Source organism: Ischnura elegans, chromosome 2 (genome assembly GCF_921293095.1).
Source record: "Ischnura elegans chromosome 2, ioIscEleg1.1, whole genome shotgun sequence".
Taxonomy (NCBI): Eukaryota; Metazoa; Arthropoda; class Insecta; order Odonata; family Coenagrionidae; genus Ischnura; species Ischnura elegans.
In genome coordinates, this window is record NC_060247.1 from 109,084,015 (window position 1) to 109,107,118 (window position 23,104).

Here is a 23,104-nt window from a genome sequence, read left to right on the forward strand (position 1 = left end):
CCGTCATGTCGTTGATCATATCCTTGGTTCAGAAAGCAATGCAGTTGGTATGACGCAAGCAATTACAGCGTATGAATGGTTATGCAATCTGAAAGGTCGAAGTTCATGATATTTCCGTCATTCCAGTGTCATGGGAATATTACAGAGCACTAGTGTGTTAGTTCACATGCGTAACTTCTTCTGGCTCCAGTTTGTTTCTTCCGGAAGAATGTACGCCCTCATGAAAGTTAAGTAGGAAGATGTTCGAGTCTAAAAATAATAAACACCGTTTCTTATTATCTCGAAAATACATAACTCTCCTCCCGAAAATGAAGATACTTATCAACTCTCAAATTATTGTATGTTTGGCACGATTAGAGAAGAAAGTATATAAAATCAATATGGGATAATAGTTGGTGTTTTATTAAACTGTGAGTTAAAGATATGATAGGCTGCTAAATGCTCTCTAATTATCTTCTTTACCTGTTTAAATTAAATCTCTTCGTTTATATTGTTGGAAATGGGTTATTCTTTCAGGTGGAGATTTTTTTAGGTGATCAATTTGTAGACGTTAGGCACGAATAAACATATTAGGAGCTATGTTAACAAAATACTATGTAGGAAGCAATTACTCATCCCATTAGAAGGAAAAAACTGAGTGCAGTAGTCCGTATTATCAATTTAAAAAATTTCTATACGTTCAGAATTAATAATTTATAATATTTTCCACTGAAATTCTTTCAGATTAAATCACATTTTTTGATGTTTTCCAATCCACTAAAACACTTTTCTGTCTTGAATTTCATGTCTGCGGTTTTCTCTTTGTAGCGTCCTTTTAATTTTGGCTTCCACTCCAGAGATTTACATTATTTTTTAATACTTTCTTATTTTACTAATCATTTCCAACAACTCCTGAAAATTTTAGTGCTTGAATGGTACGAAAATGTGGAAGAGTGGACTTGTAAGCAAGAAAAATTCATTGGTGAAAGTGAAACCGATGATGGGGCTAACGTAACTGAGAGTGAAAATCGCTACTTTCGATTTGAAGTTGTTCCGGAGCATTAAACACTCCCATAAAGTTTTGCAGAAGACTATGTTTACTATTTTTGGTCTCGTCACTCAGTTATCCATTCACTCATTGAGTGAGGTCATGTTCCCACGTACTTATCGTCATTTATTTCTGGAACCTCCCTTAAGTAGCCCCTCCCGTGCAATTCTGCCCTGACACTGATGTATAACCCCAAGAACGCATTTTAGTGCCTCCAGAAGCTGAAAATAAGGCGCTTATTTATACGCACGTTGATGCCTTACCTCCAGACGCTTACGCTATTCATCGCCCACTTTTTTTGCATTTCGATTTATTGACCGTCTCGGAAGGTGTCATTTCGAATTTCTACCGCCGCATTCCGCGTGGGTCCCAGGGCAATCCTTTTCCGCCACTTCAATAAGTAACTCATTGCCTCCATTTTTTTGCACTGATATTCCAATTAAGAGTACCAATATTCATTTAAAAAACATCTTCGAAAGCGATGTCAACAGCTTTTGTAAAAAAATGCTCTGATGCGACATTTCTACTGTCGCAAAAATAGGAAAACTCAGTATTAGAGGGGAGGTCTAGAAATGTATAGCTTTTGGAATCCCTCAGCAACTATTTTCATTAATAAGATAAAACTTCATAAAACAAATAGCTCTGTAAGCAATCATGCGAAGAATGCAAAATTTCACCCGACTAGGATATAATTCGCTTTGTAAGGGTAAACTTTTTCATACTAGTATGCCTTCTCTATTTATTATGATAAAAACCTTAACGATTATACTGAGACTCCCTAGAAAAAAAACTCAAACACTGTTCATCCTAGACAATGTAACTTTGGAGAATACTCTCATAAGAAGCTCCTCCTCTTTCTATCGCTGCACTGATATCTAGCGATTATTTGCAAAATATAAATAATCTGTGTATGACTGTGCACGGAAGCGGAGAATTTGTGTTTTTTCATCATTTTCGGAAAATTGTTCTTCTGGAAGTATTTCCAGGGCTTAGGAGAAAGAATGAGTACCTCCAATTCCATTTCATTTTCGCATAATCGACATATTTTTTTGTTATAAGACAAGAGAAAAAATCCATAATATGTATTTTGATTCGAGTTCCATAATTGCAAAGTAAAGTATCGGTTGTGGATAACACATTTCCAGATACAGAGCTTGATGATTGATCGTCTTGAATCAACATGATTAAATAAGCTACATTAATTCAGATAAATCATTATTCCAATTTCAAATACATATTATTAATCAAATGAGGCATGGTTACATTATGAAGATATTACTATTAGTATATATTGTTCAAAAAATGATGGTAAATTTAATGCCCGTTGAGGAAATACTTATGAGTTTTGAAGGCGATCCAACGAGTGGTTGTGATTCATAAGTTAGTTCTAAGATAGAAAAAAAAAGTAATACTGACTATTTAGCGCCAACATTTCTAGTTATGCAGGTGAAAAATTACTCTTGTGGATAATTAATAGACCAATTTTAAACTCTAACAGGTCATAAACACACCAAATTATTCACTAAATCCCCATCTTCAACTAAGTACTTCCAACTTGGCAAGACCGCTAACCGCTTCCAGCCTGCCACTAACTGTCCTTTTTCATATTAGCGTCGACGTAGACATGACCACGCATTATAGTAAGCAGCCATTTGTCCTCTCTCAACTTGGGCGCGAATAATCGACAAAGGCGTGACTTAATCGAAAGATAACTTGATATCGTGATAATGAAAGGCGTAATATCAGCTTCCGCTGATGGCTACTTGACCTTTTTTCCATTAAGGCGTGCAATGAGGTAATATGAAGTTGTTAACAGGGAAATAACATTACATTGGAGGAAACAGTACGAATATGCAAATAAAAGGCACATTTATCAATACTAAACTAGAGGCCCAATTTTCAAATAAATAACTTTCATTCGCCTTTTTGTGATACAACAGCGACCACTTGAATGGCTTCTTGTGGTGAAATCAGCGCCGCAGTGTCGTTTTCAAGTAATTTTTAAAAGATCTCTAGTGATGGCTAGTGGAATGTTTCAAATCCCTAAGTGGGTAAAAAAACATAAATTTAAACAAGGAAAATATCAACACAAGGAAAACATAAATACTTTGTGAAAATTCGGTGTGATAATAAAAAGGCGTGAACTTAATATCACGTCATGGCATTGAGGAGCGTAAAATACGCTTAGTCCAAACTTTATCTTTATTGCTAATACTTTTTCATAAAACCAAAATTATAAAAACGATCTCGCTAAGCCATTCCGTGCCATAAAAATTTGGACCTAATATCAATTTTTTAGCCATTTTTCATAAGGATAGAATGACTTTTTTTAGAAACTAACGTCGTTCATTTAATCATTCTGATACATATTCGATATCAATAATGTGTGCCACAAATCTCTCTTTTTTTAAAGGAGAGCTGTTCGGCGCCATTTTTTACGGGAGAGCCTTTAGTATTTTCCCATTTTGGATCAAGGCATGAACTGGCCCATGAAATCTACGCAAAATACGTTAGGTATGATACACCGCCAAGTATTGTAATTATTTTTAAAAAATGGAAGTTTTTCCTCGTCTAGCTGCGTTTTTTTCTTGTCTAATTTTTTGTATAAAATCCATTTCTGGCCAAAAATCGCATTTTTATTTTTTACAGCTGCATCACCAGCTCCCAGCTGAATCAGTAACGGACACCCTCATCAAAATTCAAGCCTTTTTCTCAGATGTATCGGTATCTTTATCCCCTCTCCTTATTATTACTGATACTTGCTCAATTCATGTAGAGAATTAAATAGTACTAAGTACAATAATTTATACAATGCATAGGCGAAAGTCATAATAATTGGCTGTATTCGCTCATAAAAGGTAACCAATATAGCACAACCTACTTCAGTGACTTGCAAATCTGTGGGTTTAATTACCTCATTATGCATGCTCACGTTTTTACCCCTAGCTATACATTTCATCCTGCCTGTAAAATTGAAATCATGGACAGATTTTCATAAAATTAAATCATCTAACGCTGGCACACTTTAGAGAACCATTTACATTTAGGGGTGGTTTCTTGTCTCCAAAATAATTTTTTGATGTAACACATCACGTTCGGCTACTAGCCAGAAATATTTAACATCAAAGGATACCTTTCAATGCTAAAAATTAGCAAGAACAGTGACGGTGTGAGGCAGCCTTGTGGAGAGGTTTTCCAAATATATAAATATGCCTGCAGTTTCATTCCGCGGTTTAGATATCATTTCTGAGAATTTTAAATCTGTAGACTTTGCAGAAAAATGAGAATTAAACCCTTAGGATTTAACGGATACTTTGATCTCGCTAGGATTTTCTCGGGAATGCCAGAGGACGAATGTGTTTGAAATTGGAGGAGCAGTCCGTGAGAAAAATAGCGGGGTGTATATAGTAGTATTGGTAGAGTTTGCAGAAAAATGAACATTAAATCCTAAGGGTTTAACGGATACTTTGATATCGCCAGGAATTTCTCGGAAATTTCGATGGATGAAAGTGTTTGAAAATAGGATTAAAATCATAATTAATTTGATGTGCCGCAAGGTAGGAAATGGTTTAAATAAATGTAATGATTACATGGAGAAAATTATAAGAGTGAATATGTTCTTTCCACATCAATTCATCTACTATAAATCAACCACTCACTTATTAAACAAATATTTAAATATATTTGGAATATCAAATTTATTATTATTTCTTTTTAATAAAAATATTTAAGTCTTGCCACAACTCTGTTTTTATCTGTACCTACGTGAATTTTCCCAAGAAAAATAAATCACTGTACAGTAATGCATAAGAGGATGCCAATAAATTGGCTTCTTTACGCTACCCGCAACTGATGTAATATTTATAATTATTTTAGTCACTCTTGGGGCCGATCGTTAATCCTTGGTACACATATTTGTAACACATACAATATGGTCCGAGAGAAAAATAGCGGGGTATGGTATACCGGTGCGGTGGGTATGTATACCTGCTGCGAATGGGCGTGGTCGGATGAAGTAAAGGGGCTCACGGAGAGTGACTCAGGGGCGTGCGTCTGAGGCGAAGACTCGCGTTTCCTGGAACGTGAGAGGGTTGCTCGCAATAGCGGGGGTGGAGGCAGCAGCTTCCTTCCGAGAGGGCGATATCTTCATGTGGAACTGGGACGGAGCCAGGGTCTTACTTTGCTTCGCCCCCCCCCCCCCCCTTGTCCATCAAGACCGCCACGAGCTATCCGCCCACTCTCCCAAATCATCCTCCACGCGTCCCATCCTTAGAGAGTACCACCCCCTCTCCCTAGTCCACCATCCAAATGGCCATCTTAAAACGCCACCAGGCCTCGCCCAGTCTCGCCTCTTAAACTATTGACTCGGGACGCGGATGGCTAACTTATTAACTGGCCATTTTTTGCGGCTGCTAGCGTATTTAAGGCTAGTTATGTGTATTTCTAAGGTTGAGTCACCTTCTTTCGCCATTTCAACAGCTTCCGCTGATGGCTACTTCACCTTTTTTCCATTAAGGCGTGTGATGAGGTAATATGAAAATGTTAACAGGGAAAAACATTACATTGATGGAAACAGTAAGAATATGCAAAGAAAAGACACATTTATCAGTACTAAACTAGTGGCCCAATTTTCAAATAAATAACTTTTATTTGCCTTTTTTGTGATATAACAACTGCCACTTTAATGGTTTCTTGTGGTGAAATCAGCGCCGTAGTGACGTTTTCAAGTCATTTGTAAAAGGCCTCTAGTGATGGCTAGTGGATTGTTTCAAATCACTAAGTGGGTAAAAAAACATTAATCTAAACTAGGAAAATATCAACACAAGGAAAACATAAGTACGGTGTAAAAATATGTGTTCCAATGCTTGACTATCGAACCGATGAGTGACTAAAATAATAATAATATATTTTCAGAAGGAGATAGCGTAAAAAAGACAATTTAATGATAATTATATCATAATTCAATGATATTTATAATGGAGGTTTACTAAGCGACGAGACGCCTCCTATGCATGAACTTCTATCTCTTTTCCACCAAGGAGTACTAAGGAAACCTACCTATTGTGCCAAGGATAAATAATAATGATTTGATAAATAATAATAATGATAGTTATAAAGATGAATTAAAAATAATTATTACCTATAGATATAAACAAATGTTTGTTAAGACTGCGATATTGTTCTTTAAAAGTAATAATAATAGCATTTTTATTCCATATATGTTTAAATATTGGCTTAGTTACTAAGTGGTTGATTTATAACAGCTGAAATTTTGAGGAAAGGACAAATCTACTCTAATAATTATTCTCCATATAATTATTATGTTTATTTTATCTGTTACCCTGATGCACATCGAATTCCTTATGATTTGAAGGGCGACTCAACGTTACATGATGCCATTCGTGAATCACTGCTCTCTGAAAAAATAACCCTCTTAAGTTATTTCACATTATAACGGCGACTTTACTCACTTTTTACTCTTTCATTGATCATTTTTTTACTTAAAATATTTTTCCTCCTCAGCATGATTTTCTTCCCATGCTTATCCGTATTTTTTACCTAACTCCCAAAAAAAACCTTCTATGGCCTGATTTCCTTTCCTCCCAAATTCTTTTCACAGATGAATAAAGCTTTTGTGATGGGGGCTTGGAGAGGGATTGTTCCAAACAAATCGTAAGCAGTATAGGTGGGCGAAGAAGCGGATTTCGACCATTAAGCCCTGACAGCCAAGACCTCCATTCATTTGACCGTGCCATTTGAGCGTTCTTCTCTCCAGGCTACTGTGTAAACAGAACTTTATGAATGAAAATGATTTGGCGCTGCTAACTGCCAGGAGCGACACTCGACCTCAGGGAAAAAAATATGAATGAAACCCAATCCAAAAATAAGTTCTTAATAAAACACTCGTGAAATTCTTCGGCTATAAATAAATGGTGGCTCTGAAGGACATTAAGGCCTGGAGTCACCCGCACGTGGTGCTGTCGGGAGAATATCCCTTGAGTCCCGAGTTTTTTATAAAAGCCGCGTGGAAACCTGCGATGATGGGCGTGGCTGAGATTACAAGAGTTGACAGAAGAGTATGTGAGGCAATATATCCACACGGGCAGCTATAAAAGTGAAAAGTTGTCGGGTCTTTTGTCCATTAATGTCGTAGCCCTTCAATCTACACTACGTAATAGTTGTGTAGGGGTCAGAGGTTTTTCCGCTTCAGGAATATGCGTTTGTTGTTGAATGGCACCAATAATTTAAATTGGTCATATTTAGATTTGAAGTTCCAAAATAAATACGAAGCATTTGATGGAATCAGGAAATCGTATAAAAATGTTTTGTATTGACCTCTTGTAAACCTTTTGGCTAGCTTAAAATCGGTGAATTTAAAGAGATACTACATATTTGATATGTGAAATAGTTAAAATAACACAAAAAATATCCTTTCTTGTTGCAATGTCTGCCTGTAAATAAAATTCAATGCCAACAAAAAAGCAATTTACACGTCATACTCATTACACTGCAGCCTACGTTTTCTAAGGGTCTTATTACATGAATGAATATCGATTATTTTAATTAATAAAAAGCATAAAATATGTTTCGTATATTATTGAAATTTTATGTTCGAATTATCTGGATGATATATCTGGATTTATTCTAACGAGATTTATTTTCTGACTGTGTTGACTTTAATGTTCCAGTGTCCAATATCTGTAAAAATTTCTTTTATTTTCCTCTTTTTTCAAGGATTTTAAACGCTTATTAGTAATTGTTTTTTTTTAATCGTAGCCAGAAGCTGAATTGGCCAAAATTGAATCTTCTAAAAACCATGTAGCAGCTGTTTCTATTCCTGGGTCATTTTCAGCTCGTCCTGGATGGGATTTTCCTGAATTTCTTACAGGCGAAAATTTTTCCAGGCCGCACTTTATATTTTCGGGATAAAAACACCCAAAGCAGCGTCTCGTGAACACCTGGCCTTCGGATAAATATGTTGCGGTTTCCCTCCCCCCTCACATCTTTCACAGCTCTTCACTTTTTTTCGTCTCACCACAAGGAATGTTACCCCCGGAAAGTCCAGCCCTCCAAGGCCACTTCAATGGGAGTGAAGGCAATTATGCAAAAAATATGAAGAGGGCTCTAGAATTAATGAGAGGAGGTAGATATTTTCTCCGTCAGCAAAGTATTTTTCCATCAGCAGATGTCCACAAGAGTTTGCCTGAATGGCAGAATACTTTTGATCATTGTGAATTGAAGACTACTGGATATCATTTGATGAGGTCGTTCACTCAGGCAATCTATACAGATAATACTTTGGTTAAAAGCTGTGGCGCAGCGAGGAGAGGGTTTGGGGGATAAACCCTCCCTCCCTATAGCTCAGAGAAATTTAAAAAGTCAATCCCTTTTGCTTAATTGAATAAATATTACTTACAGAATAGCTTTAGGATATTAATAAAATATCCCTCAGAAAGTCGCAAAACTCACCATTTTGAATCATTTATATTAAAAACTTCCTGGAGGAGGGTACCCGCACCCCCCGTATTTCATACCCCCCAGTATTAGTTGCTCATAAAACCCCCCTAGCCTTAATTCCTACCTGCGCGCCTGGTTGAAAGGGAAGTGAAGTTAAGAAAGCTAAGTTCTGGCGAACAAATGTTTCCTCATTCAGCTATTCTCTCGTATGTTAACAATAATGAAACAAAAAAGCTGGTACCCACTTTTCATGAGTTTGTGACGTCAACAGCGCTGACACTAATTATTCCTTCACGGAAAACATTTGACTGAGGGAAGGGAGGAAAACAAGAGTATAAGCAACAAAAAACCACGCCAGGACAATGTACGAGGAGGATAATTAGCTGAGAACCGGTGACGCGCAGGGCATGAGCTCAAGACGTCATCAGCTCAGCTGCGTAAGGGTTAGGGCCATCAATTATTTGTCGCGAATAACTCAAGAGGTAGGCAACGGATCGAAACACGATCTCTTCATTCTGCAATAATACATCCCTGAGGGTCTCTTCGTTCCCCATTTTTGGCTGGTGCTATAATTGAAAACTATCTATCAAAATTATACTCAACGGAATAAAAGATTTGTCAATAAATTAAATAGCAGGAATAAATTTTAATTCCAACAAATCAGCAGCATTTTTGTCAATGAATTATTGCTATACATTGGCTCCCTTTCATTCTCGTCTCCGTGCTTCTTTTTTACTCAGACTATTAAACTTTATACCTTTACAGAACACAAAAAATTGTGACACTAAAAAATAAAATTTTACAGTTCCATTTTTTTTTAAATTAAGTTTTTGTTTCCGAAGCCGAAATAAAGTTTCATTGCCGATGGGAAATTATAAATTCATAGAAGAAGTTTGAAAATAAACCTGAACTGGTAATGTATGGGTAGACCGATGCATAAATTTTCTATGTGATCGATATAGTTGGATAATATACGAAAAATGTCGGCATTCTCGAATTTACTCCTGGAAGATTATATTGTTGCCTCTTCAGTCATCTCAATTTGTGGTTGATTATACCAATTGTACCGGTTTCCAAAATGATCAAACAGCAAATATTGTTTCGCTAGGTGGATAACAGCTAGTATTAATGACGCCATCATTATTTTTATCCTCCCAAACCTCCTCCAGCACCAGGGGTGCCGACTTACAAAAAATATTGGGGGGCCCAAACCGAGGATCTTGCCCCGGGAAATTTTATAAGTAGTGAGTTTAACGTTTTTTAAGCATTTTAGAAGAGCCATATGATCAACATTCGAACCTTGATCACTCGAATTTCGATATCTGGACACTCCGGGGAAAATGACAAGCCTGACACATTTTTTCCTCACGCCCATAACGAATTTTTGAGGGGGTTCGGGCCCCCTCAGGAGTCGGCGCCACTGTCCAGCACCTTTACTTTTACCTGTTCGCCCCATCTGCGGAAATTTGATTTAATTAGCGCCGCAGGGCCAGTTAAGGAAATTTGGTGTCAGATTTGTGCTTGTTCTTATGTATTAACTATCTCGATCCAGATTTTATGGAAAATTTCATAATTATGTCACATTGCAAAATTTGATTTGAGTTTCATATTTTTCATATTATGGGAGCGCTGTGGCCCAGTAGGTTGAGCGTTGGACCACGGATCGAAGGATATGGGTTCCAATCTCGGCTGAAGCCTTCGGACGCCCAAAAGTAAAATACTCGAATCAACGAGGTTGTCATGGGAAAGGAACTGATCCTCTATCTTGATTTTTACATGTCTGTATCTTTGACTTAGATGAGCTCTACTCTACCCACACATATCCAACCCAACCTTAGCGTTGAATCATTTAGTGAATGAATGAGGAATAATGGAAAATAATATTAATTAGTAAAAACTCCTGCATGGTTGCCTACGGGAAATGTTTCATAGTGGACAGTGGCGGATTCAGAGATGGACTGGTGGGGGCTACAGCCCTTCCCTGGACTATCCATTTACACTAGATAAAATGGTAATTTATTTCGGACCCCCACTCACTACTGCTGGGAGGTTAACCCCCCAAACCCCTCACTTACAAGCCCCTCTCCTTGCCCCTAACGTGGATTCGCAACTGATGGTGGAGATTCGAAAATTAACAATAATGAAAATTTCTGAAATGATGAAGGTTACTTGAAGATAGGGTACAGTGGTGGAAATATGGTCGTGCGTGACAAAAATGTATTTACGGAATCGCGATGTTATATTTGCTTCTCTCCATGAGTTATGGAAAAGCATGTATAATTTGGAGTAACTAGGAGAAGGCTTGCAAGAGAGCGGAGCACGTAAGATCGACTTGGACTGCGTGGGTCGGAAGTGTGGGACGGGGGTGGGAGATTTCCCGCCTTAGTCTCCCGTCCATCTCATCCCACGCTCCAAACCGCTTAAATGAGGTAAATGCGGTAGCGTGGCACTTTATTTTTTTTTCATTTTCAAGTGAAGAAGGTCGCACGAAAGTAGGAAAAAAACTTGCGCGGGAGTGATCTCAACTCAGCCGAGGGCAGTAAAAAGCCCCTTGATCGAACGGCGGAAACGTGATATTGGATTCGCTCAAACTCTCTCCCACTCACGCCTACACCTGCTCCGTGTCCTCACTGTGACGGAGATCATGCCCATAACTCCGTTATCTCGCGAGTCACGGCTCTTTATGGAGGTTTAAACCTTGACTCAATGATCAGAAAAAAATCATTTTCGCATATGGTGTTAAATTATTCGGCTTTCAAGTGTGACATCCACTGATGCAAAAGAGCAAGACATGCTCGTCCAAAAAATATAGGCAATTAAAAGCCTATGTGACTACGTAGATTTCCGCGGTGTTCAGGTTCCAATTTCTCCATATTTCCGGTGCAACCGCGTCGGTTTGTTGGTGATGACAACAGTTTCGCTGGCACTGCTGCCAGCGTCTTCAGGTCGAAGATGATGCCGGTCCACGATTTGACCTCCAACAAACCGACGCGGTTGCACCGGAAATATGGAGAAATTGGAATTAAAAGCCTATGTTTAAAAAACAATAATTTGCAACCTTAGCATCAGTTGGTATGCCACAGAGTAAGGTATAAAAGTGGACATAATATGGGAAATTTTTAGTTTATGTTTTTAAAATAATACTTTTTAACGTATAATGCCATTTCTGGCTTGATTTGAGGGAAGTTCAATATATCCTTGATGAAAGAACAGAAATGGCAATTCCACAATTTTTAATTCCAAAAATCAACAACCGGCCGTGGTTTCAACACATTGGGTCATTTTACACAATGTGTTAAAATCATGTCAATTGTTGAGTTTTGGAATTAAAAAGTGTGGAATAACCATTTGTATTCTTTCATCATGAAAATGCTTTTTAACGTTGATATAAGATTTCGTCTTCTCTCGGTTTTATATTAATGAATAATATTCACGATTTTCTGGCAGAGTTAGAAAATTTTGTGGCTAACGTTTCATTGGAGCACTCTTCGTCCTTAGAGCAGTAATGTTAGCGGTTCTTCCTTCCTGTGCTTATAAATCCGTTTTATATACTTTATAAACTTAAGTAGGAAAATTTAGAGTCATTTTCTATTCAATTAACGTCATTTGACTTCATATATTACATTTATCTGCTAATAACTCAAGGCCTTGAATGGAAATATTTGTTTTTGCACCATATGGGATGTCCTCTTTTTATTTAATTTTTCACAAAAAATCATTTTATTAAATCACAATGCGAATTAATTATCTTACTAACTCACAAATAACAATTTCTTTGAAACATAAATATCCAACCTTAAATAGGGATCGAGAAATATATTATTAGGAAGAGTAATTCCTTCAATTTTACGCGGTCGTCTACATACTCTATTGAAGTGACATATTTTGGAGAGCATATTTATCTCAGTCATTTAGAACTAAAAAAAAAAACTTTTTTCAGCATCTTCTTTGTCAATTTCTCTTATGAAAAATTTCCAAATCATCATTGAAATATGCCCTTTGAAGCGGGATCGTGTCTCATAAATTATTTACGTATCTTCGAAAAAAGCTGTCCGTATCATTGAGAACCCTCTAAGAGTAATAAATTTCAGTAAATTAACGAAACTTAACAGATTGAACCAATTTATCCTATTTGTTGAAGCGTGAGAAGAATGATTCATCATATGTCCAGCCTACCTGCTTCGTTACAATTGGAATCGCGCCCCTCTTCCTTTCCTGTTTGCTCAAACTCACGCGACGTTTAAGTGGCACGCATCTCATTGTCAGATGTCGTGGACCACGAAGACAACATGTCAATGAAATCATAAACAGTCGCTGACAATGACATTAACACAACGCGACGAAATAGAACCGTCATAAATTACTGTGGCAGACCTGTCGCTTGTCATTTGCGTCATCTTAGAATCTCTTCTCTGGCATCTGTCTTTTCGCATTTCTCTGTAGACAGATCTTTCATTCTTCTGCACTCAGTCGCTAACAGCCGAGCTGGGCGACGGAGAAAAATTGTGGATTACTCCATAAAACAAGCGCTCCTAATAAGTCTATAAGGCGTCACCCTCGGAGATTCTAAACCCCATCCCTTCCCCACTCGATCTTAGAGAGCCTAAATCCAATCACTCAATAATTTTACGAAATCAAAAACTACTACCTAAATAATTTTACACATAATTAAAGCAGGACATTAACATTAAAATAGGGAAACAAAACCAGGAAGCGGTGAATGAATAGTGTTATTTGGGATGCAGGATAACTAGCGGTATTAAAAGCAAGAAAGAAATTATCAGCAGAATAGCCTATGCGAAGAGAACATTCCACCAAAAGAAAGATCTGCTTACAGCGAGAAATTTAAATATAGAAGTAAGAAAGCAGTTTATCAGAACTTAAATTTGGAGTATGCTCCTCTACGGAGGTGAGGTATGGACAATGACAGCCGAGGAGAAAACAAGGGTAGGGGCTTTCGAAATGTGGTGCCTCTGGAGAATGATGAGGATCAAATGGATCGAAAGAGTAAGCAATGAGAAAGTCTAAACAAGAGTAGGAGAGAGGAGAAGCCTCATCAAAACCTTGACAATACATCTTTTGTTTCATGTGTGATCTACTTAGGGCATCATAAATTTCTTATTTTCCATAGCTGTTCCGTAAATATTTTTGTCTAAGGTGGTCTAAATTGGCTAAGATTCTTACATTATCTGATATTAACTTGGCTCGATGGACCAAGGTAGATACAGCGGCTTTCTGCGACGGATTGTGGTGGCTGAGTCCGTTGAGCTACAAGCCGGTATATGTTGGTCTGCGATAAACGGTGTGACTTAGGCTCACATCTTATTTCCTACGTATTAAGATGTCCAGGAAAGGAAGTTGGCCATTCTCTTCTATCTCCATGGTGAAAATGATGCTCGGGTGAGGAACAACTAGTTGAAAATAATGGAGAAGAAAGAACTCGAATAAAATATATGGAACAGGTAAAGAATGGTGTGGAAAAGAAGAAATAAGTAGGTGTGAAAAGATTAGCTGTTAGAATATTTGAGTGGAGGGCTGCGTCAAACCAATCTTAGGATTGTTGACTGGTAATGTTAACCTGAATTCCAGCCCTCCAAGTTTCTTGAGTAATCTTCGTTTGTTAATACTTCAAAAAGACATTTTTTGGCAAAAACATCCTCGAAATTTCTAGCAGAGTCCTTTTTTTGCCATATTTTGCCACACCTTGTGCCATTAATTGCTTTATTTTATATCAATCGCTGCTTTTCAAACATTCTCACCAATTATCTTGTTCAATTTACATTTTCAACCATTTTCGAGTGACCTTCCGAAGCGGGATCACTTTTGATGAAGAGTTTATGAAAACCATTCGGAATGGCACTTCGAGCAAGGAAGAGATCTGGCGATGAATTTAAGTATCTGTTTCGAAACTGGAGCGAGATGACTGATTTACCACCGCAGTGCCTGCATAAATCATTCAGAACGACCTAACTCACGTGAATGCTCATGATTCATCGTCCATCGTAAAAACTCTGGAATTCCTTAAGCTTTTTCTCCACAGGATAGGAAGGCACAACAGGCATTTGGAAGAGGAAAACAGACGCCACAGCCAACTGGCGTTTTTAAAATGCGATTCAAATCAATAATTATTTTAATCGATACCCTTCTTTGTCTATGAGTCCATTTACTCAAGCAAAAACTTTGAAATGCCCTTGTTGGAAGATGATGGTATGTGGACCGATTTTCTGTGGTCCACTTTCTAGGCGTAATTGCATTGTTCCTGTCCAGGAGAGTCATACGTAACACAGTTATAGACTCACAAAGTATTACGATTTTTAGAACTTTTATATTCCATTACCAATTTCCGAATTAATTTTCTCGATCCTGATATAGTTACTCTTCTTGAAATAAAAATTGGTGGAATTATTAGATATTTTCTTTTAAGTATTCTACCGGTTGAGGCGGATTTACATGGAATATTTTTTGCGTACCGCCTCGGCCTACCTTCCTTACAAAAGACTAATAAGGACAAAATAAAAATAATTATATTGCCATTGTGTCATTAAAACAAAAAAATCCTCCAGGCAAAACTCAAACTCAAAGCAGTCAAAAAATAAAACTTTGAATTTTAAAAGCAATCGCGGAGTAGCTTCTCTATTTTAGTACTGGTTTGTGAAAGTGAAATGATGCGTGAAATCTTTTAAAATATTCGAATTGACAAATTAAGTTGTTACACAAAATAGCACAGACTAATACTTCACTCGCTTCTCGTCAGATCCAGATATTAATAGTGGAATATTTTCTAAATAGCTGAACTTATTAGCATATTTTGTCTTACATAAATGGTTCTATGCTCGCATTCAACAGTCGATGTGATGATAATATATCAATTTTCTACTTCATGCCAGGTAAAACATAATATGTAGATCAACAAAAATCAATGTATTCGTTCGTGCATTAATGCACAACTCTATATGTTCATATATTTTATTAATTGACTGACCGTGATACCATTTTTGCGGCAGAGAAAATAATTTTGTGGGAAAAGAAATTTCCAAATAACTTTTTAGCACTCCCACGTATCTATTTTAAGAGCAGGAAAACGTGACGGGAATATTCCTTTGGGAAGGAAACACTTGTCAAATTTGTCCTCCCCCGTAGCTATCAAGGTGACACGCTCTTCATTAGAATTCCTGAGGCCAAGGACGGTTCGATGTAAGGACAAGTATATATACCATGATGGAATCAGCGTAGAAAGCGATTTTTCGTAACTTTTAGTACCTATCACAATGTTTTTTAGTCCATGCAATCACCGTTTGACGGTAAGGATGATTAGAATATTTCAATTAGATTCTTTTTGAAGAGGTCATTGCAATTTTTGGAGCTATGCATATCGCATAGCTAATAAATGGGAAACAATATGGAAATGTATGTATGTATAATCATTATTTTTATTATTTTCAAAATAAAATAATTTTCAATACAATTAATTAATAACTAGCTTGACATACATTCGGAAATTATTAAGGCTAAACATACTTGCCTTTTCTTAGGAACCATTCATTATTAAACATTATCCTACCTTATCACAATCAATAAGCGTGATATCTTCCCACTTTTAATATCATATAGAATTTCATTTCATTCAATTCAATCGCAATATTGGTATTCGTTAGCAAAATGTTACCCGGATATAAAATAGGGTGAATGCAACATGATGAGTCTTTTGCGTTGTCGAGCCTCCTTTTCTCTTCAAAAATTTGTTCCTATCGAATCCTACGAAATTCAGCTTATACGTTTTCTCGTTTATTCGTCTGACTGTTATTAATGAAGATTCATTGGCCTCACTACTAGAATCACTAGCCTCGGTATCCTTTTCTGAGTAAATAACCACTGACTCTTTCAGAGGGAAAACCTAATTCTCATTGAATAAAAGTGATGAGGTCGGGTGATATCCATTACCTGTCGATGAAAAAGAGGAATTTTCCTTTTAAAATGCCTACCGTGTTGACAATATATATGGCATTAAGTATTTTAAAAGAAAAACATTTGGCAGATACGAACTATAACAAAATTCATCCCTGATGGCTCTATCATTTTGATTATTGTGATGAAAGCCATCCTTAGTTTTGGCATTATAAACTCACATAGCAGCTGTTGTGATACGTCAGCCAAGATTTACGTCTTGATCCTCAACGGTGGTCCTTTTACTCGAGGCAAAACTCAAAACAACCGCAATAGCTACGAATATGTTTCATCATCCATGTGGAAATGCAGTCATATTCACGTTTCTTCTCTCCCCGCAGTCATTTGCGACAGGTGATCACATTGATCAAGGATCCTTTTGGACCAACTCTCCTCCTTGCATTCACGATCTTACCTGCTAGACATTTTATCTGCAAATTTTCTCGGGAGAGATTATGTTTACGTTCAGTTTTCCGTCATTTGCTTATTTTGTCTCCAAGGCATGTAATTTAATCACAAGAATAGCATGGTTATGCGGTTTTGTAAAGCATTTCAAGCGAGTAATGTAAGACTCAAAATGAAAGCAGATGAGGAAAAAATTGATCAGTTAGAGAAATTCAACTATGTTGGCAGAAAATTAGAGGAAAACGGAAACAGCGGGAAGGACGTCAGGGAGAGAATTGTTTTAGCAAAGGAGGTGTTCATAAACAGGAACGAGCTTATTGGAGGATCGTTATGTCAGAGTTTAAAGAAAAGGTTAGTGAACATTTTGATCCGGAGTGCAGCGATTTACGGTGCGAAAACATGGAGACTTAAAAAAGAGAAATAAAGAAGACTGTAGGTTTGAGATTACTTTTCCACATCATTCCTGGATTTCTGCCATTTCCCTTCTTTTTCATATTGCTTCGTAAGGTACCAAATGGTTTGGCATTTGTGGAATATACGAGGATGCTGTAATATCGTAGAAGGAAATTATTGGGAAACGCTTGGAGAGAAACTTAGAATCTAGAATAGCTCATAGGGTCACAGCTCACGTTTTACGGCTGACTATCTATGAAAGGGAAAGCATTAGGTTTTGACAAAATTTTCCCTTATCATAATCGAATAAAGGATCTGTTGTTCTCTATGTCTCTTGTTGTGGAGTAGCATATAGAATTTGTATAACTCCAGACTGTATTGCATGTACTTAGAAAATAACTTCCGGTCTCACGATTCAATTTGGCTACTGGAAAACATTTTGCCTTGCGCTATTCCCTTCCCAGAATTTTTAACCATAACCCCCTCATTATGGCGAAAAGAAGCGGTTGAATCTAGATCTTATTTTTACTACAATCGGTCAATTTTATTTCTAATGATAGCTTTTTTGCTAGGAAAATGTTGAATCGCTGTATGAAGGCAATTTCACCCTATTTCATTTCAAATGTGATATTTCTTTAGTAGCTGTCATTTATTTTACCTTACTTCTGACACGACTATATTTGCATGCTGTTTTATCTCCAAGATAAATAGCTATTGAATTCGTTCTTTTTTTAAACTGTTATGATAAATAGTTGGAAATTGATTACTAAATCGCTCAAACAATTAAATTTCGCAATACTGAATAAGTGTAGCAAAATCCCAGATTTCATGATGCATCATAATTCTTTCCTTGTAAATAAATCATCAAAGACTGTGATTTCATCAGAATGCTTAGTTAGCCATGGCTTCCTGATTATATTCATTATTTACAAATGACTTCTCATAAGCAGCACTATTTCCTTATTAATAGCATGTGGTAAACCTGTAGTACATTCTATATAGCGGCCTTGAAAATCTCCTAGGCTTCATTCCGCAGCGAGTCGTTTTACAATGGAATCAATATCCCTAATTGTATATTTTTATCAACTTTACCCAAGGCGTAAAAAAATAAAAACAGTTTTGAACTCGATATTCTCATTAGCTGTAATTAAATTTAGGCGTTAATTTTAATTTAATAATGGTAAACGGGATAAGCATGGCTCGACTTTTTTCCAATAACCGACTCCATTATTTCATAATGTAAGAGGTGATTAAAATCAAATATTCCCCAACCCAAACATCGCGATTTCGAATTTCAAATGCAGTAGTGCGTCTAAGTTGGCGCTTTGTGTTGGCTGCTTTTCCACTGGCATTCTGAGAGACCGCGGAGTGGTGAGACATCTATACGATGGAAAAGAAAATATCGGGACTCGGTGCTGGCATATGAGTTTTACCGCGCACTGTGAAAATCATCCTAACGAAACCGATAAAATTTAAAATAGTAATAATCAATTCACTGAAGCCTCCTATAAAAATTATGAATACGAACTTTCGGAAGCTGTGATAAGTAACGGAGCAGAAAAAGGTCTGTTTATTAAGAGTTTCTGAAAATATTAGTTATCACCACTGAATGCGTATTTTTCTTATATATTGTTAATTTCATATACTAACAAAAGAAGTCACTCGAGTTTCACCACCAGATCTTGTTCAAATTTTTAAAGATCATAGGAAATGGATACCCATAAGGTATAGTTTTTGTTGCGGCCGCCATCTCTCAATACTTCTCGAGATATTTGCGACGGAAAGTAACGAGAAAACGCTAATATTTATGCAACCTGCAGCACCAAAATAGCCCCTTATACTCGGTTGCTAGGATGCAGAGCACTGACGGTGTATTGTTGTCCTGGCGGGTTTCATAATTAGAGGGGTTTTCTTGATACTTTTCGCCACAAACATTATCTACATACTACACCGCGAGCCGCCCCGGTGTGGCAGGGTGTGTTAGGGCATCAGCTGTCTACATACAAATTGCAAATGCTAAAACAAAATTACGACTCTCACCTATTAAAATCCTTTATGGTTCGGAGGAAAAACGAATTCCTATATCTATCCGTTCGGCAAAACATCTCTCTCAATTTATCGCTTCTGTCGGACCTGGAAATATAGTGCGGCTGTAATGTTATGTTCCCCATGTCGCTCTTAAATATATCCATTCTCAATTGTTCAAGCAATCTAAGCCTAGCGTGCAGCCTCCGAGTCTCCAGCGGCTCCCAGCCTAGTTCGCTTAACATCTCGGTAACGCTGTCTGTACGCCCGTAGCAGTTTTTGACGAACCACTCAGCCTTCCTTTGCATTTTATTCAGTTCACGGATTAAGTCTTCTTACACTGGATCCCATACGCTCGCTGCATATTCGAAGTGCGGTCGGACGAGTGCAAAATAGCACCTTTTTTTTACTTTCTCATCCGAAAATCTTCCCGCAATACGCTTGACGAATCCTAATTTCTTCAAGCCTATGCCGCAAACATTCCTCATATGTGTTCACCACGAGAGGTTCGAGGTTATCGTAAATCCCAGGTACTTCACTTCTTCTGTTACCTTTATGTTAATACCATTCACAGCATAAACATGGTTATAGCTGGATGAACTCTGCAAAACAATCCCGAGAAGTATTTAGCGTCGGCGGATGAAACAAAAACTATACCTTATAGGAATCCATTTCCTGTGACCTAGAAAAATTTGAACGAGACGAGAATTTGAGAAACGAGACGAGAATTTGAGAGATCTGGCGGTGACACTTGAGGGACTTTCCTTGCAAGTAGAGATTTTTGATATAGCTTACATTGAATAGAATGGCCGGAATAGACTGCCAAACCGAAGGTCGGGGGTTCGAGTCCCGCCTGGGTAAGAATCTCGGTTACCCTAAGTTATCCCAGGGCATGGGCGTGTATAAATGTCCTTCATTGTTAATTGTTATTTCCCCATTGCAAAGGCCGCAATATGCTGCTTATGGGGTGATGGAAATAAATAAAATAAATAAATATATTCGTGTCAAACTTTATAGCGAGGGCGCGAAGGGGTATAAAGTTTGACTATATCATATGATTTTCGGTTTTTAAATTCTATGCGGAAACTATACATCAAAATGATAATGTTCACCTCCGCAATGAATGAATATATACTTCCTTTGTGGCTAGTATATTATCTGTGAACTAATCACTCAAATACTGAATTTGCATAAGTAATCAATGAGAAATCCCGTGAATATAACCATATAGTCTGAATGATTCCTATGTGGCCTCATCCCTGCTTCTCAAATCGAGTGTTCGAATTCCGAATATTACATAACAATGTAATTCAGCTATTTTTTTGCTATAATTCACTCGCCCAACATGATTAAATTTTGGAAAGAATATTTTCTTTTAAGATTAATTTTATGATACGGTAACAGTGGTAAAGGCACTACTGGGACCAGGTAATTGTATTGTAGAGTGTGATTTTGCTTCCTATCCCGAAGGCCAATATTCAAACTTTTGTTGTGACTTGATATTTTCCTGTGTTAACCGATCCCTTCTTGGGTGCTGTGCGGTAGTCGCTCTTAGTATTGCAGTCAGTCCGTCGGATGTAACGTTAAGCCGCAGTCCTCCTGGCGCTTTTTATTTATATTAGGCCTACGAAATGCCTGGTTTCACTGCAGTGTTCCTCTCGTACCCTATCCTATGGCGCAAATCACCTATGCTGTCTATTATTTCATCCGAATTCCATTGTCATCGAACATTGTATATTATCTATGAAGGACTCGAGAAGAGGTGGCTAAAGCCCCGTTTACAAGAACATAACTTGGCTTATTATGACTCGTACCAGCAAGTGTTACATTTCATCAATTGCGGCCCCAAATTTGCACCAATCACGAAAAAGATTTCGGAGATCTTTTTCAAACATTCGGGACTGCCAATAATCAGGTTAAAATTCTTTGCAACTAACAACGATTGAGAGGAATTTGAGTTTCCCTACAACCGCCAAGTCGAGTCACGCTGCATTAAGTTGCTGGGTATGAAACCAGCGCTATTATCAACTCTCAGGTCATAAGTTCTATCAAGTAAGTTAAGTTGGCGTTAGCACGGCTTAGAGGTGACAGGTTTTTATTTCGAGCGATTATTTCCTACCCTCTCCTCATAGCACAAATGACCATAGCTGCCGGCTGCCTCCTCCAAATAAATGATAATGCCAACCAAGACAATCCGCGGAAGGTTTGAGCTTGATCCTCCCCTTGATAAAATGTCCTATCCTCCTCCATTTTCAGAGTAAACTTGGCTCAATCAATGTCCGTTTTGTGAATTGAATTTTTTTTCGTGTTCTTTTTTTCCCTTATTCCATGGGCAACTAACGCCATAAATTCCTCAAAAACTAGGCATGTCCGAGCTAATAGCTACTCGGATATCTTACATCTACAATCCACCAAAGTTTCTCAGTCTTTTGAAAAAATATAATATAATGGGGGAGAATTATTCAGGAGTGATTGATTTTTTTAATTTCTTTAGTTTTTAGGAATGTAATGAGAAATTATCGTCTAGTTGTTTACAACGTAGATCACTATGGATCCGATAGAAACTACAGTCAACCATTGATTTAAGTGTCTATTATGTCTTTGTGGATTATCATTTTAGTATTTTCCTACGAGTATTATTGAAGTTGATTTGGCGATCAAAGAGTCTGCATTAACGGCTGATATAATGTAGCATACCAATATTTTTCATTTCAACAGATATCGTTTCCATTCTTTAAAATTTAGTACTGAGTTACAATTTCTACTGTTTATAAGTTTTTAAATTACATAATAATCTCAGTAAACAAATTTTATAGCAAAGGCGTACCCATGAATTCTATCATAATCGTTCTGAGTTTCTGTGTATGTATTCATGTAGGCAGGGAACAACCCTGACCACTTAGTAATTTTAACCACGCAATGGAAAGGAATAATTCTATCAGCCCATCACATGCGTGGACCCCATGTCCAAATCCTTCTGCTTTGAAATCAATGGCCACTCAATGTGTTAGACTTTTAGATGGTTAGTTAGACTTTTAGGGATAAAAGTTAAAATTCTGTTTTTTACGTACTTCTATCCAAATGAATGAGAAATATTATTTGAACAGTAACGAAAGTGCTTAGTTATGTACTCCACCTGCTAGTTAAAGGCTGAAAATCCTTCGGCACGCCCTATTATCTGTAGTATAATATAAGCGTATGTGAGTATAGAAAAGTAAAATAGGAACCCGGTGTCAAACTGGCTTCATTTCTCTCGGGGTGTGAGAAGCTCGTGGAAATTCATTAACTTACCGCCAGAGAGAGACCGCTTGTGACGGCCTGTGAACACAGCGGGGTATCGGCTATTAACAGCTTGCATGGAAGAACTATTTGGAAAGGCCCTACGCCAAAATGTTTATTTGAACGAAATAAGGCCAACATATTGCATCGAAATCAACTGCCAACAGCAATATACCTGCAAAGAGGCGTATTTTTTTAATAATTCGTAGTTGGAAGCAAATATAAATTTTTACTGGTAGCTAATAACAATTATTAAACCGACCAAAAGTGAGGCTTTTTAAAGGAAGGGCCATTTTCTTCATAAGACATGGCAGAAGTTGGTCTTAATTGTGTTAGCGTATAGAACAGAATAGAATAATAGATATTAAAAATCTACTGTCGAAGTGTCTCATGATGAATGGATTACGGTAGTTGATTTTCGCTGGTATTTTCTAACAAACCGATTGATTACGAAAAAAAAATCTTTCATAAAAATTACAAACCCGGCCTGTAGGAGTGATAGGATTGCTCTCTGTTCACTATGGCAGCTGGATTTTCTAAAAAATTATCCGGGAGGATCTCGTGCATTTGAAC